The 17,647-nt window shown below is 43.9% G+C and overlaps 1 long non-coding RNA gene across 1 annotated transcript in view; it reads right to left on the bottom strand.

The window, feature by feature from the left end:
• LOC109284268 (uncharacterized) overlaps positions 1-17,647 on the bottom strand; it is a 43,993-nt gene that overhangs the window by 12,580 nt on the left and 13,766 nt on the right. Inside the window, exons 2-4 of the long non-coding RNA XR_009462044.1 lie at positions 11,906-12,071; positions 8,026-8,142; positions 2,896-3,274 (exon numbers count right to left, since the gene is read on the bottom strand). This is a non-coding gene — a long non-coding RNA (uncharacterized LOC109284268). The remainder of the gene's footprint in view (positions 1-2,895; positions 3,275-8,025; positions 8,143-11,905; positions 12,072-17,647) is intronic.

Below are 17,647 nucleotides of genomic sequence, written 5' to 3'. Positions count from 1 at the left end.
CTTCACATGCTCAGAAATGGATTCCTTAAAGACCGGCTCCATGATTTTTCTGGGGACTGAGGTGAGGTTTGTAGTTCCTTGGATTCTCCTTCTTCCCTTTCTTAAAGATGAGCACTATATTTGGCTTTTTCCAATCATTCGTGACCTCCCCCAATTTGCACAAGTTTTCAAAGACAATGTCAGCAGCTCTGCAATCATATCAGCCAACTCCCTCAACACCCTCAGATATATTGCATCCAGCCCTATGGACTTGTACATGTATAGCTTTTTAAAATAGTCCTTAATCTGTTCTTTCATCACTAAGGGCTGCTTACCCTCTCCGCAAACTGTGCTGCCTGGTGCAGTAGTCTGGGAGCTGGCCTTGCCTGTGAAAACTGAGGCCAAAAAGGCATTGAGCACTTCAGCCTTTCTTCATCATCTGTCACTATGTTTACTCCCCCATTCAGTAAGGGACCCATACTTTCCATGACCTTCCTCTTGTTGTTAACATACTTGTAGAAACCCTTCTTGTTACCCTTCACATCCCTTACTAGCTGCAACTCCAATTGTGCTTTGGCCTTCCTGATTTCATCCCTGCATGCCTGAGCAATGCTCTTATACTCTTCCCTAGTTATTTGTCCAAGTTTCCACTTCTTCTAAGCTTCCTTTTTGTGTTTAAGCTCACTGAAGACTTCTCTGCTAAGCCAAGCTTGTCTCCTGCCATATTTGCTATTCTTCCTGCACATTGGGATGATTTTTTTTCTGCGCCCTTAGTAAGGTTTCTTTAAAACATAACCAGCTCTCCTGGACTCCTTTCCCTGTCATACTGGCTTCCCTTTGGAAGGGATCAATGGCTAAGGGGATCAATGCCCATCAGTTCCCTGAGGGAGTCAAAGTCTGCTGTTCTGAAGTCCAGGGACCGTATTCTGTTTTTCTCCTTTCTTCCTTTTGTCAGGATCCTGAACTCAATCATCTTGTGGTCACTGCTACCAAAACTGCCATCCACTTCTACATCCCCCACCAATTCTTCCCTCTTTGTGAGCAGCAGCTCAAGAAGAGCATGGCCCCCAGTTGGTCTCTCCAACATGTACACCAGGAAGTTGTCCCAGCACTCTCCAAAAACTTTCTGGACTGCCTGTGCACTGTTTTATTGCCCTCCCAACAGATGTCAGGGGGATTGAAGTCCCCCATGAGAACCAGGGCCCATGATCTGAAAACTAAAGAAAGCCTCATCTATTTCATCCTCCTTGTCTGGTGATCTACACCCACCACGATGAATGGGGAATTTTAAAAAAATCCACATTAGTAATGAATTCAAGTGAACCTGCAGAAGTGTTCCTTTGGAGAATGGATACATTTGAGAGACTTCTTAGTGTTTTTGCTGGAGACAGCATGCTACAGATGTTTAGCAGTATGCAGGCAACTAACTAGAAAGCCTGCCTGCCTAATGTGATGTTTTCTGTGTGACCTGGGAGCATTGATTTGGGTGCCAGGAAGATATGCTTACCAGCATGCTTACAGGGTCTGGGAATGAGGGCTGGAATGTTGTGTCCTGCCAAGCATCTTGGCGACAGGGGAGGAGAAAGAGACTGGCTTCTACCTCGCCTCCTCCAAGAGACATTTCCTAATAAATAATCAGGAAGTTTCAAACAAATTACACAGTAATGAATTTCTGCATCCTCCTGATCCAGGAACACTACAGGGAGCTGCCCTATCCCTAATATTCTCTCTGGGAAGGGTTTCAAGATATTTTTTTTCCTTTAATAACAATATGTTGATCTGTTTTTCTGTGCATCTTGTGCGCCTTGAATCTTTATCATTTTGGCCTTAAAGTAAAGTTAATCTCATTCTGATCTTTTTTTTTTCCCCAAACAGAATGATAAATTATGTCTGACAAATTGGTTGGGGAACCATTTATTATGTACTAGCCGCTAGTTCTCCACTCAGACTGCCGAGGTCCAAGAAGTTCAGGCAGGCTCCACCTTGCAGTTCTCCAGCCTCAGAACAGCTAATTGCTTATACTAAGGGCCATATTATAACCTCATTTTGTGCAAGAAGTGCCTGCTGTTATCGTCCCTAAACCTGCCCCTTTCAAGGCCAGCTCAGCCAGACTCAGGAACTGAGCCCTGAATCCAATCTCAAGCTTTCTTTGCAACTGAGCAAGCCACCAAACCTATGGATTTCATGGCAACCTAAAAGGAATTGAGTGTTCAGATCTCATTGACTTTCCGCCACAGTCTTGCTGGGCCTCAACTCTCCACCTCTTTACTGGGTATAATATATTCCTATCTCACCGGGGTGTGTGAAGGTATTGATACTGCAACAGTGAGCACCAGCATCAAATCAATAGAGATACCACATCAGATCTCATTTCTTTTACTGCTTCTGAGTGACAATGCACAAATTGTTCCAAAACAACAGACACACAAATCCTGGCTGGGATCATCCCTTCCCAGGAGAATTTCCCCTCCTAGCCCTCTAGTCACCAGCCTGTTTAGTTTTTGCTTTGTGATGCCATGATGATGGAGCCCATAACTGTGGAGAAGTCTCCATGATAACTGAATCAGGGTAGGGGAAGGGTGCCTCAGGGGCATGAAGGGTCCTCTGCATGCTGATCTGTGGGTGTTGGGCTTTTGATATCACAAGGAGAGGCACAGCCGGGCCCAGGGTCAGAGACGACCTGGTCAAGGAACTTCTGGTGGGACTGGATGTCTTCAAATCAGCAGGTCCAGATGATCTCCACCTGAGGGTGCTGAGGGAATTGGCAGAGGACATTGTGGGACCCCTGGCACAGCTCTACGAGCACTTGTGGTGGTCTGGCGAGGTGCCAGAGGATTGGAAAAGGGACAATATGGTCTCCATTTTCAAAAAAGGGAGAAAGAAGGACTCAGGAAACTATAGGCCCGTTAGTCTTACCTCGGTCCTGGGGAAGCTCTTTGAGAAAATTATCCAGGAGCACATCTGTGAGGGACCAGCAGGGGAGATTATGCTTATGAGCAACCAACACAGTTTCATTAGACGCAGGTCCTGTCAGACCAACCTGGTTGCCTTCTATGACCAGGTCACAAAATCCTTGGATGCAGGTGTCGCAGTGGATGTAGTCTTTCTGGACTTTAGGAAGGCCTTCGACACTCTCTCACCCCAGAGAGTGGTGGTGGGTGTGTTGTTTTCGACCTGGAGGGATGTGGGCAGTGGGGTTCCCCAGGGCTTGGTCCTCAGTCCCTCACTGTTCAACATCTTCATCAGCAACTTGGACAAATTTGAAAAAGCACCTTGTTCAAATCTGTGGATGACACTAAGATGTGGGGAGAAGTGGGCACATTAGAAGGGAGGGACAGGCTACAGCTAGATCTGGGCAGGTTACAAGGGTGGGCAGATGAGAATAGGATGGGTTTCAATACTGACAAGTGCAAGGTGCTGCACCTGGGGAGGAAGAACCAACAGCATACCTACAGGCTGAGGAATTCCCTTCTTTTCAGCACCAAGGCAGAAAAGGATCTTGGAGTCATTATTGATTCCAAGATGAACATGGGCCGCCAATGTGAAGACGTGGTCAGTAGGGCCAACCACACCTTGTCATGCATCTACAGATGCATCACGAGCAGGTCCAAGGAGGTGATCCTCCCCCTCTATGACATTGGTCAAGCTGCAGTTGGAGTACTGCGTCCAGTTCTGGGCGCCGCACTTCAGGAGGGATGTGGACAACATGGAGAGGGTCCAGAGGAGGGCCACTTGCATGGTCAGGGGGCAATAGGGCAGGCCCTACTAGGAGAGGCTACAGGACCAGAACCTGTTCAGCCTTCACAAGAGAAGGCTGAGAGGAGATCTGGTGGCCATCTATAAACTGGCCAAGGGAGACCAGCAGGCAATGGGAGAGTCCCTGTTCCTCCAAGCACTACTGGGAATAACAAGGAATATCGGCCATAAGTTGATGGAGAGTAGATTCAGGCTAGATATCAGGAGGCACTACTTCACTGTCAGGGCGGCTAGGATCTGGAACCAACTTACAAGAGAGGTGGTGCTCACTCCTACCCTGGGGGTCTTCAAAAGGAGGCAAGATAGACACCTTGCCGGGGTCATTTGACCCCAGCATTCTTTCCTGCCATGGAAGGGGGTCGGACTTGATGATCTTCTCAGGTCCCTTCCAACCCTACCAACTATGAAGCCTACCAACTATAAACTCTAAGTCTTAAAGCTACCATAAGGAAAATTTTCACACGACCCAAGATAAGGATTAAAGAGGAAAAAAAGCACTAACAGAGAGTCAAGAAAGAAGATAAATGTGAAAATGACTAGATAGTGTGATAGCAAGAGAATCCTGTTCATTTCTAGGAACAAACTTTACATTTCTGAGGGCTTTGCTCCAGTCATAGGTAGTCTCCAGTTGTCTCTCACCCTGTTTGGTAGGGGAGGCGAGGCAATGGGCCTGGTATTTCCTATGGGGCTTCTTTCCCTAGAGCCCTGGTTTAGGCTGGTGAAGGGCAGGTGTCAGAGCTGTACAGCGTCTCCATGCCCCTGGCTGTTGCTAGCCAAATCCTTGATGCTTGTGGCAGGGCACTGCTGGTGCCTGTCACTATAAGGACTCAGCCAAGCAGCCAGCAGGTGCTTGATTGTGGCAGCCATTTTAGATCTCTGGCCACCCATATAAGCAGAGCAGTTTGCTGCTGGCAGGCCAGGCAGTAACATTGCCTGGCTGCAAGGCTGCATTCAAAACCTGGAGGTAAGGGAGGAGCTGTAGGGGATGGTTGGTTTGGAGGCTCCTGGTCCTGGACATGACCTAAGACTGCACCCTGCCAGGCGTGGGTGGGCTGGTGAGGGTCCCAAGTGGCACGGGAGCCCCCAGGAAATGCCAGGCCAGTTACCACCCTGGTGAAAGTTGAGTTGGGGCACCTTAACCCCAGCTCCCACAAGCAGGTGGGTTACCCTCTTGTAGGGTCTGGAAGGTGGACCCCAGTGAGACAGTAAGGCCATAGACTTAAACCACTGTTGAAATCCCCGACTGGTCAATGCTGGGGCCAGGACCAGAAGGGTCAAAGGGCCAGGGGCCCACCGTGAGGGACGCCAGAGCTGAGGGCGTGGGGCCCCGACTGGCCTGGAGGTGAGGCCAGGGCCTGTTTGGCCAAAGGTCCCGGGGGGACCACGCCTGTAAGGAGGAACAGCTCAGGGAGCTGGCAGCCCAGAATGAAGGTGGAGTAGGCTGCCTGAGGGGAGGGATCCAGGTGGGGTTCAAACTGGAGGATTGTGAGGCCGGTGATGTTAACAGTGGATGCCATCTGAGAGGCTTGGGCTGCGGTGTAGGGGAGGAACAGAGCTGCAGATAGTGTCCCCTGGCATCGGGACAAGAAATGGGCAGCCTCCCACCTAATTAACATATTAATTAATTATCATCAAGGCGTGGCGGGCGAGAAGGCAAGAGGTTGGCCCGGAACAGGTGGCCAGGGCCTTGGTAGATCGACCCCGAGTAGGCCCCCTGTTACAATGCTGCTGGGGATAAGACTTCAACATCATTTGTTCCCGTGGGTATGGAGCAGGCACCAACAGGAACTAACCCTGGCTAGAGTCCAGGTGCATGGAAGGCTGCCTTTCCTTTGGAGCTGTGGAGCTTCCCATGTGTGAGGGAAATATCTGTTATGGGTACACACACACACAGCCTGAAGGCTGTCACTACTGCCTCCCCAAATGGACTACAAACACTTCAGGTATTTGTGCAGAAACTCAGATGTTTAAAGGCAAACCTCCATCAGCCAAGGCTGACGTGACTGACAGGAGAGAGCAGACTGTTGATTGCATTCCCCTTCACCACTTTCCCTGGTCCTGCTATGGGTAGCCCGCCACAGGAAGGATTTAAGGAAACTGATCCCAAAGCGGCTGATCAGCGCTCACTGGGAACTGTTACTCTTCTCAGCTCCATGCTGGTATCCCTGTGCTGTAATCGGATCTCACCTCACCAAGCCTCATGCTGTGACATGTTTATATGACCAGGGCCTTTCCCCTTCATTAGTACCAGGGTCATGAGAGGTCACAGGTCAGGCTCAAACTCGATGATTTCACTTTTAAACAAACCCATCACCTCCCCCCAACCTTCCCCTCAAAGAGCTTGTCACATAAATTTTCATTTAGTACCACTGGTTTTTCCTCAGCATGAACAAAAGGGATATTTCATCTGCTAAAACCAGAAAGTAGCTCCCTCTTTATTAATCCTAGAATATTTGTGTAGCTCTTGTCAGTGCCCAGCTCCTTCACTTAATTTACAGAGTGTCAGTAAGAATCTCAGTAGAAATAAAGGTGGCGAGGGTTTTAAATACAGAGGCAATGCAATTCCCACCCACACACACTGCAGCCTTCTTAAATTGGACCAGCTGAAACTCAGCAATCCCAAGGTCCCAAACCATCCAATATCATTCTCTCCATCACTTAAGTTTCCATGGCACAAGAACTTAGTTGATATGCAGCAATTTGCTAAACTCAAATATGCATGAGTTGGGGGGGAGGGGGGTGTCACAAAGAACAAGGAGCTATGCAACATTTTTAGCTTTATTTCACTTTAACTGGTTATGCATGCTGGAACCCAAGAGTTTGAGCTAAAATTCAGGGGAGGGAAGGCAGGCAGGAAAGAAAGAATGAAGGAGGGGAGGAAGGGCAGGTCAATCCTACTCTGGTTTTGTGCAGCTTCTGAAAGTGCTAACAATTGTCATTAAGAAACAGAGAATAAACAAAAAATAAAATCCCTGTTGCTACAAATTCCCTCTTCTCTAGGAAACAGGGCAGAAGACTGCTGTGATTCTGCATCTCCTTCTTCTGAATTCCCTCTTCTTCTATTATGAAATCCTGAACACTTGTAGTCCACCTTTCCAAATGGTCCAGGATAGGTGATTCATAATGCCCACTTTGGTATGGCATCCCTTGCTGCTTACAGGGAAATTTCAAAGGCTACTTTACAGAGGAAAATAAATTATCCCCTACCATATGTTGGGGCAGATGATTTGGGCTGGGACTTTCAAAACCAGCTTGGTGTTCAAGTCCTAGTGTTATGTTTCATTGCCTCCTTTGAAAATCTTCATCTTTCAAAAGGTATTTGATGCACTGTCGGCCACAGAACACTAGATTCAAATCCCATGATGGCTCACAAGTGAAAATGTATTTGGTGGCTCTCATTTAGTCCATAGTGGATATTAATTTATATCACAGGACAAAGGTCTGCATCTTTTGTGTATTCTAACCAGTATAATATTAAGGCCAGAACAGAGTATGATTCAAGAGTTGGAGTACACTGACTCCATATAACTGTCAACAGTAGGTCAATTTTTACATGCTTTTAGTAGCCTTCTATCTTCAAAAGTAGCAATGAGAACATATATGTTAAAAATATGTTCTAATTTACTTCTTAATCACATTCTTTAGATTGTTGTGAAAATCCCAGGCTAAATCTCCAAGCATTTTTAATGGAAATATTTAATTAGGCAGGAGCTAAAAATATGCCAATTACACAGAACCTGAAAGGGCACAAAATTGATTTCCGTGGTAACTTGTCAATTTCTACCATACGTTACTGATCTTCTACTCTTTAGGCAATATATTGCCAACAAGAATGGATAGTCATCTATATGTAACACCTGTATCTAAGCTTGCTAATGGCAACCACTGTAAAAAATAAAATCCACATGAGAATAAATGTATTAAAAATGATCTGATGTAATGTCAGACATACTAGCAATTTGGGGAATCTGATTTTATCCCCTGTTACGTGGCTTGGATCACAGCCAGGCATGAAAAATCAAATACCATGTTCAGGACAGGCTATGCAATCTGATGCTCTTTTCTTCCAGCTTCAGTCTTTGTCTCCACTAGGGAATTTTAGGGAAAATTTCCTATGAATGCTCCTGCAAGGAATGATGGCAGTTGTGACAGTGCCACCTTGTGGATACTGCATAGATCCCACAGGAAAAGTTGGGGCAGAGGAAGCGGGCTAGAGCGGTGGTTCTCAATCTTCATGGGTCCCAACCTCCCCTCCATAACTTTTCTGAATGTACATATTACAGTACTTACCTCCTTCCAGAGGAGCCAGGCAGTGGGGCGGGGGTAAGCCTAAGCCTGTGCTTATTTCCTTAAACCATGCAACACCCTTCAAAGAATCGGACATCACCCAGGTTGAGAATCAGTGGGCTAAAGAGAGACATGGAAAGAGGCAGTTAGGAGTTTTCAGAGTCAGACACTGAATCCAATTTCATCCACAATGACACTGGATGGATTTAAAATTGAAACAAAAGATGTCTTGCTTCTTGCAACAATTGTTTTTTGTTGTTGTTTTTTTTAATGATGACAGAAGTGCCAGAATTAATCCATTTTGTCTTCACCAAGACACCTACCAATGATGCCATCAGATCTCTACTGGCAACTCTTCACTGAAAATAGGCTTTGTCTATAAATGGAAATGTTAGACTCAGATCCTGGTCTATTGCTAAGATAAACTGAAAAGGTTTAGAAACTAAATTAAACTGCCGACACTTCTGTTACTTATTCAAGGCTTTTTGATCAAGAAACCAGATGGAAATTTCACAAGAACATACTAACCTCCTCTAGGGCTCCCAGTGCTTCTGGATTTCAGAACATGAACATTTTATTTGAAAAATTAAAGCACTTTTAATATTAGGAAAGGTTCAGCTATGACTTTTGGATAACAGTTCAGGCCTGTTCTAAGCTGCTAGGCTCTCATTCCTTCACTGGAGCACAAACACACGCCATCTCCATGTATTGTCACAAAACCCAATAACAGAGAGTACCAATGTTTTAACAGCCATTATTCTAAAAATAAAGAGTCCACTGGGTGCTGTCACTATGGGGTCAGTTGGCTTGGAAGATATGGGGTCAGACACCTCTGATACTTAATATAAAACACCAGAAATCTCCTCCTTTTTTTGTACATTCAGAACCTGAAATGGATCCAAACGATAAACAGGGGAATGATTAGTCATGAAGCTAGGTTTTCTTTTGTGCATTCAAAATACCAATCCAAGCCACACTGGCTGAGATGTTTCTATTGATTTGGGCAGGAGGGTACCCATTAGGTTTCTTTGAAAATAGCAGCCTTTGTGATTAAGAGGAAAATGTCCTGACTCATCATTTCTTTTTCCTAGGAAATTGATTATTTTGGTTCTTATGAAAATTGCAGTGGAGGTAGCCAATCTCTATTCAAGTTTTCCCTGGCAGTCCACTCAATTAGGTCCTAATTCCAACACACACACACACACACACTTTTCATATTTTGGCTTCTGCCAAAATTATTTTGTCAAGGCTCTTTGTCCTGGTTTTATAATGAGGCCCAGAGGATATGAAGAGAGCAGCTTCCAGGTGAACAGAGCTTAAAACAACTGTGGCTCAAGCTAGAGAAAGTTTAAGAGGAGCTTTAGTTCTTGGATATAGAGGAGGAGGCCAAAGGGGTCCCTTCGTGTATTAGTAGGAAGAAGGTGCTGTCTGTGGTACACATGGGCTGTCTGCAGCACTGGCACATTGCTACCACATGAGCCAGCAGAGAAATCTGTCTCCATTGTACATCTGCTCTGGCGAGCTGGCCACCAGCTGGTAGGCACAACATGGGCCAGCATTCAATGGAAAAAAGTGAGAGCTCCAGAGTGCATGCTGTCTTTGAGACTACAAGCAAGAGGAAGGACTAATCAGCATAAATAAAGGCTGTAAAATCAGACCCCTGGGCTAAGTACAGATAGTCAAAAATCCTGATGCTGAATCAATTTAGTCTTTGCAGGTTAGTCTAAGCTACAGAGATTAAACTGAGAAACAACTGGACAGACATTCACTTTTGATTCAGAAAATACAACCACATGCCTACAGTGGATCAGGCCAGAAGCCGGAGGCCACTAGAGCATGGTTCTCTGACATGTAGCCAGCATGGGCTGTGTGTTCACTTCCTCTTTCTGCTGCTCCAGAGGTCTATGAAATTTGCAGTCCAGAATCACAGTAGCAGGACTCTCCAGGGTTGCTCATCACTTCCTCTTCCTGCTTCCAGGTGCCTCTGGGATTTGTAGGTCACAGCTGCAGCCAGCAGTAAGTTTTTGGCAGCTCTCTACTTTGGGCAAGGGAAACTTAACCCCCCTCCCTGGCCCTAGACCCCAGCCAGGGTTTGCTGGGGGGGTAGGAGGGCAGTCCCTACCTCAGTTAAGTCTGATACTACATTCAAACACTTTATCTTGTACCAGTTTCAGCTATTTTGAAACTGATTTATGTGCACTGAACATCTGTTCTGTTACAGGTTTAAACCAGTTGCTGATGACTTAAACCGATTAATGTGTAATTTATGTCCCTAGCCCTGGAGATTAACTTATCTGGAAACTAGGTTGATACTCAATGGTGATGTTTTTGCACCAAATAGTCCCTCCTGTAATTGGCAAAGAATCACTTGTTAGTTTGCTGGAGTAGCTGAATATAAACATTTTTTTTTTTCAAAACATACATTCAGATGCACAGGAGAATCATTAATGGCCCATCTCGGCTGTTTCAAATTAAATAGTTCCAAATGCTACACATTGCTTTTTGGAAATGTCTGCATTTTTCCCATATGTCTTTGACCTATAAAATGAACATCCCTCAAAATTAAAAGATTACTGCCAACTGTTTTACATTGTTATTGCTCCTTGTTTAAACACATTTTGTTTTTTGCCAAACTACTTTAGAAATTTGAAAATACAAACCTTGATTAAGAAAAGCATCTAAGACATGTGTTGAGTGGGACCTAGTACGTGCTCAAAATTAAGCACGCTCTAACACGCAGCACTGATGAGAGAGACCCTCCTGATCAGGGACCAAATTAATTTTCTCCCTCCTATTTAACTCCTGTGTTTTTCAAACCCTAACCTCTAGTTCTCCACTAGTAATTATCTGCAGGTGAAATTTGGCTTGCAGATGCTGAGCTACCAAGTTGCACCCATGAATTATGTATTACAGTGACCAAATGTTTTATTCCTAGATAACAGCTAAGAATTTTTATTACCATAGTTGGTCAAAGCTCACTGAAATCAAAGGAAGTCATTCCTTCACTTCAGTGGGTTTTGGAGCACATCACCAGTATCTGGGCAAAATTTTTCAATTGAATTTCCTATAACATTGAAATACTTAGCCAATTTGTGTGGGTTTCACTGAACTGAGTTTTAAGAAACAATAAAGAAACCGAAACAGTTAATTGCAATTGATTTTCATTGGCTTGATTTTTTTTAAGTCACTTTTTGTTTTGAAATTTCCTTTAAAAAAGAACCCTCTTAAAAAGCACAGATTTGCAGAAGATGCCTAGGATGAAAGCATGCTACTTAGGCTGAGGCTGCATGGTTTCTGCCTTTTTCTCCTGGCTTGTATGAAATAAAGACTTCATTTGCAACCACCTCTATTTTGATGGTGGAAGTCAACTGCCCATATCTTTTCAGGAGGGTATAAACTCCTGCAGTTTTTAAGTTTTGTTAGAAAGCCAACATAGGTAAACAGTGTAAGAAAGTCCTTCTCAAAGGTAATCCCCTGCCAGTGATGGCATGCATGATGTTCAGACAAAGAACACTTGAGCAGCTGATCCTAAATAAAGGTGACAAATACATTCCACTTCTCCTTTATATCTATGGAGAGCAGAGACAAGTGCACTTGATGCACAGGCTGGTCCCTAGTGAGAACCTGGAAAAGACATTTAGACTTCGTGGAGTATCAGATGTAAGAAGCAGGTCTGCATAGTCCTCAAGTATTCAGCAAAAACCATAATGTAAACTCAATATGGAGAACATGCTTAGCTTAAATCTGGGAGCCCAACTGGGTTGAACACATGAGCTATGCACTCGTTGTGAGAAAAGGGCATCAAGCCAAGCATAAAATCTTTTAGATTGGCTGGAGGTATGAAGTGCTTTAGTTTTTCCTGAGGGGAAAAAAGTCACCTTACCTCCTTCTCCCCTTTGTTTGAGGTTTGAGATGCAGACTAAAGTAAAATCTTGGAGTACTCTCTACACATCTTCATGGCCTGCTGTCAGGCAACTGATCAAGGGAGACAGAGCAGAGCGCAGCTAATGAAATGCAGCATGCAGCTGGACAATCCACGAAGCACAACCCTGTCAGGTCAAAGAAAGAAAAGCATAATTTTACTTCAAAGCTACACACCAAGGTGTCATCAGTTCCTTCACAAAGTCTTTCTCAAACTGTGGGTATCTAAGTCTTGACAAGCAGATGCTCACATGAATTCATGCTGATGTCATTGGTGTGCCCCACCTTCCATGTGTGCACAAAGGAAGGTTTGATTTTTTGCAATCTGTTGACCAAAGGAAACTTGTCCAAGCTGAAGAGCTACAGGCAGGAAAAGGACTTTGAGCTCCTGAAGGTCTTTCAGGACTGCTGAACCCAAGAAAAGAAGCAGTGACACTTGCCCAGCCTGGGCAATAGAAAGTTCTGAGTTTTCACACTGAACAAAATGCAATGCTACAATGGTAGCTGTCTTCAGAAAAGAGCTATCACTTCTTGACTGGAAAAAAAGCAAACTGCTAACTTGTTGGTCACCCTGAAAACAGTGAATGCTGGGTTTTAGTTTAACATACATGGGTATCATTCACTGGGTGGCGGGGGGTCAGTTTTTTTCCAAGGCTAAGCTGTTTATACATTTTAGTAATTTCACAACAAAAACAGATCACTAAATTCTCACAGAAATTAGCAAGTATTCCACTAAAAGTAAAGTATCAGCAGTAACAACAGCTAGGATTTCATAGACTGTAAGGACAGAAGGGACCATTTTGATCCACAGATGTAACCGTCTAAATGACAGACCAGAGAACTTCACCCATCAAACCCACAATTTCTGACTGAGCTAAAACATACCTTTAAAAGACTCCCAACCAGTTGAAAGATGTCAGTCACAAGAAACCCATCACATTACCCAGATAAGCTCTGCTAATGACCGCTTAACTTGCTAAATATGTGCACCTTAGGTGTAGTCCGTCTTTGTCTACCTTTCATTTCTAGCCACTGGATCTTGTCATATCTTTATCTGCTAGATTAAGAGAGTCCTCTGTGATCCTAGGTAAGTATTTATATATTATGTTTTAGGCACGCATTCTAGCTATGTAGCAATTATTACAAAATCAAAGTTGGGGGGGAAGAGGGGGGAGAGAGAGAGAGAGAGAGAGATTTAGTATTCAAAGCTATAGACTTCCTTAACCACTTCCTAAGGCTTTCAGAGATAGATGCACTACTATTGCATAACAACAATGAATGAGCAATAACGTTTAAGACCAGACTGCATTCCCTGCTCCTCTCTCATTAAGGGATTAAGTCATTGAGCATTGCTCATTAAGTCATTGAGCATTAGGAGTTTCCTAGTCCTTGCTACCTGTATCAGAAGTACTGTGCCTGGGGAAAAACAGCTGTCCTTGGCCTTTGCTGTCTCTTGAGTCCTTGTGGATTGTGTCTAGATAGGCAAGGATTGAGGAATAGGCAGTCTTCATTTCACTCCCCCAATATGCTGACCAGGAACAGCTAGCTGAGCAGCTACAGAGAAGAAAGATAGTTGTACCAGGAAAAGAACTGGAATAAACTGTTGTTGTTTGGAGCAAGGGAGAAACCTGGACCAGGTTTTGCCTCAGATGGTCATAGTTCAACTGATTGGACAATGTACTGCCATTCTGCTTCTTACATTGTGCAGAATATATGGTGCTGATCTAGCCAAAAAGGGACTGTGATCATCACGGGGCGGGGGGGGGGGGGGGGCGGCGCTCTAAATACTTCTGTAAAACAGATAGTAAATAATAACAGGCATGAAAGGTAACTTCACTCACCTACACCCTGTACATGCATGTGTGTGTGCGTGCGTGTGCACTCACACACACACAGTCTCCCCCCATCATCTTCCCTACCACCAATGGAAATAATATTACATTAGAGAAAACAACACTTCCAGCAAGCTTACTAAGACTGATCGTACAAGAATTCACCAGCAGGGTCTGGGAAGGGTGAAATGCTGAAGTAAAATTTGGATACCTTTAAAACAGGAATAACTAGATCCTATGTTAGCAGGGATCCTACATTGCGTTTCTCATATACACAACAGAAATCTAGAGCCTGACTCTTACTGATGTTGAATCAAATTCCTTATCAGAATGTCTACAGCAGTTGTTGTAAAACACCAGGCACGGTGACACTTAAGGCAATGTCCAGCAGGCACAGAAAGGAGCCAGAAGCTATGGGGGAAATCAAATGGCACACACCCTTGTGAATTTTACTTTGAATCCTTCTTGACTTAACAGTTTCACTTCTGGTTCTCTGTCAGTTCGCAGACTCCTGGTTTGCTTTTTCACAGCTTTTGGCCTCCTGAAGCCCACACATATGATTATCTCTGATCAGGTTCAGTTTTCCAAACATCTCCCACCCCCAAGCTCCAGTTTACTAAGCAAAAATTCAAGTTTTGGAACCTGATGCAAATGCTAAGCAATGAATCTAGTATGTTCATTAATCTCATTGGCCTGAGAGTTCAATGGGAACAGCTCATCTTTCAGGTAAGGCAAAATCTTTATAAATGCATTGACATGAGTGATCAAATCATGGGCTTCTGCTCTCAAGGTCCTTCTAGGGGTAACAGGAGCGGGATGGTTTACTTGCAGTTCTGTACTTTCTATTGTTACAGTCCCTTCCTAGAAGCTCTGTCAGAGTGTAGGGCTGAGATTGGTTTATCTACTCAACAACCACCTTTTGAATAACTCTGAAGCAATCCTTTTCAACTTTTTTGGAACAGGACTTGCTTATATCCTGTTCCAAAATCAATGCTTCGGTTCCTCCCTGTCCTGCCCATGGTAATGTTATAAGAAATTTAAAAAGTTAAAATCAGAACTTTTTTTTATTTTAAAAATTGAAATGTTTTCACTGACACAGTATATATATATATTTAAAGAATTCTGTTTTACATGAAGTTTCAATTTTTTGTTTGTTCCATTTTTTAAACAAGAACATTTCAAAATTTGCAGATTCTTTTGTGAAACAAACCAAAAAAAATCAAATTCCCACCCAGCTCTACTGAGAAATGTACATTTTGTATATGCATTGGAAACAAACTTGGAAATCTGCACAAAAATAGACCCCAGTGAATAGGAATCTGCCAAACTTAGGGAGAAAGAAGCTACCAACATATGTGGGAAACAGAATTAAAAGAGAAGAAAAGAGGAGGAAAAAAAAAGCAGAGAGGTTTGAAGCTAGAGTTGTGCCAGTCAAGAGGGATTTGGCCGGATGATGTTTTTACTGAATGTAAATGTTGTAAGATATACTTTGATTAATTCTAGTAGACTGCACCAAAGTCATACTTACAACTCCCAGTACACTAATTAATGAGAAGAGGCGGACAGTGACTCATGCTGGAAACAGCCCAACAATAAAAAGAGGAATCTTAGTCCTCATGCAATTGAGAACGTCCTTAGATCAGCACAGAGTGCTGGGAGAAAGGTCAGGATGATGATGATAGCAGTAAGCAAGAAGGCTCTTTGATGAAGAACTGTTCCCAAGGAAGGCTGGCACATGTGCTTGGCACTGCACACACAGAGAAGAGCAAGGCCAAGAGTTGGCCACTCAGAGGTTTGATTGACTTGCTGGGGTTTATTTATTTATTCTTTGTGGGTTTTGCTCTTGTATGAGGAACTAATTGAAATAGTACTGGAGCTTCACTGCGCACAGCCTGAGATGTGGATGGGCCCAGGATTTAGCAGAGTTTTGGCATTCAACTACCCTGGAGTTGGTCTGGTGGTCTGGCTCCTTACATCTTCCTCCCCCTCTCCTTCCTGTCTCTGGTAGGGCTGCTGTTCATTTTTTGCCTTCCCTCAGTTAGAGCCTGATCCTATGCCACTGAAGTCACCAAGAGTTCAATGAGAGCACAGTAGAGCCCGTGTAGAGAAGGTGTTGGAAAGATTTCAGTGAGGTTTGGATCAGGACCTAGGGACATGGTAGAGCAATTAATTTCTCTTTTTTTTTATGTCAGAGTGAGGATATAGCTTGGTACCCACAGCAAGACCCTTCTTCCTTATCTCACAGGAGAGAGACAGGACCCACATTGGCATGAGAGAGGTTGAAGAGTGAGGGCAGAAGAGGAATTAGAGACCTGTTTTATTATACTGCAAAGTGAGGGGTGAAACAGCAAACTGCTCTCACACACTTAAGACATAAGATGCTCTCATCATAAACCCCAGCAGTCTAGCAACATTTTGTAAGGAAGTTAAAAAAATCAATGAGTGGGAAAAAACCTGTCTTCTGATAAAGCCTGGATTCCAGGTTCCCCCCTTGAGTGATGGAGACTAGATCCTCATTGTCCTGTAAAATAACAGAGAGTAGATTCCAGCTGCCTCAAAGGGGATAAAGTTTAACTTTAGATGTCAAATATTCTCTAAACAGCCTCATCTGTTCCAAATTCTTTGGCCCAGCCATTCCCCAGCAACTCAGGAAAAAAACCCACCAGATTAATTTCCAGTCCGTAGCACTGCTCTATCAATGGGACATGGCCTGCTTAGCTTTAGAAGCCAATTTTGGTTGAAGTGTTGCAGCCCTTAGGAGAAGGGGTTCTAAACAACAAATTGAGAAAGACTTCCATGAAAGCCATAGAGAATTCAACAGCTTGTAAGTGGTGTCACTGTCAATTGTTTGCCTTGGACCTCCTGTTAAACAGACTCCACATATAAAACAAAGAATATTGGGAGACTTTGGAAATCTTCCTCTGAGGCTAGAATGTGCAGGCATATGCACTGCATACAAATGGAACTGCTTATATTTGATCCTACAGTTTTTTAATGCAATGTAGCAAATTCTCAGGGAAGGCATTCAATTCCCATGGAGAGGGAGGTGCTGGTGGTTTGGATGGGAGGGGGAACTGAGAGTTATTTAATCTCATTTCTCATTTCCTTCTCTTTAATACAAAAGTCAAATGAGTGTGGTCCTAACCTAATCCTCCATGGAGATTAAAAAAAAATTAAAACCGCAATAAACGTTGCTGCAGGGCACGATTTAAAGACGCTTATCCCAGGCAAGAACAGCACAGAATACTGCATGAAGGTCACACCTGAAGTTATCTAAATTTTTCTAAAGAGGATCATAGATTCTGTGTTCAGACCAAGTTCAGATGTCACTCTCAGCTACTTCACTGTGAGATGCTTCCCCAATTCTCCCGGAAGTTAACTCACTCACAAAATCACTCACAAAAACAAGTCACGTGGGTTTTATTTTTAACAAAAATTAGAGCCAATTCTGAAACATCTCCCTTGGGGCCACAGGAGAGAAACAAAGGGAGCTAGCTCCTTGCCTGATGCCTATGTGGTCACTAGTGCAGAAGGCTTTGTTCTCCCATAGTCATTTTTAACTCTCTGGGAAACTAACAGAATCCGAAATCTGAGCCACAGCCTCAGATTAACATTTTTCTTCTCACTACTGAGACTCTCCAACTTACAAACGTGTGTGTGTGTGCGCGCATGCGCGTATGAGTAAAGTCCACTAGGCAATTTCAGTTTAATTTCTTGGGTTCCCTCTTTAAAAGAAACAACAAACCCTGTAGTTGTTGGCTATTTTTTTACCATGTAAGAAAAAAAAGCAGCAGGGTGTGACTTCCCTTCTCACCCACACCGTGTCACAGGCCAAGTTCAAACTTGGCAATGGTGGGAATGCTTTGTGTGTG

The sequence above is a fragment of the Alligator mississippiensis genome, chromosome 4 (genome assembly GCF_030867095.1).
Source record: "Alligator mississippiensis isolate rAllMis1 chromosome 4, rAllMis1, whole genome shotgun sequence".
Lineage (NCBI taxonomy): Eukaryota > Metazoa > Chordata > Crocodylia > Alligatoridae > Alligator > Alligator mississippiensis.
This window is presented reverse-complemented; position numbering and strand designations above follow the sequence as displayed.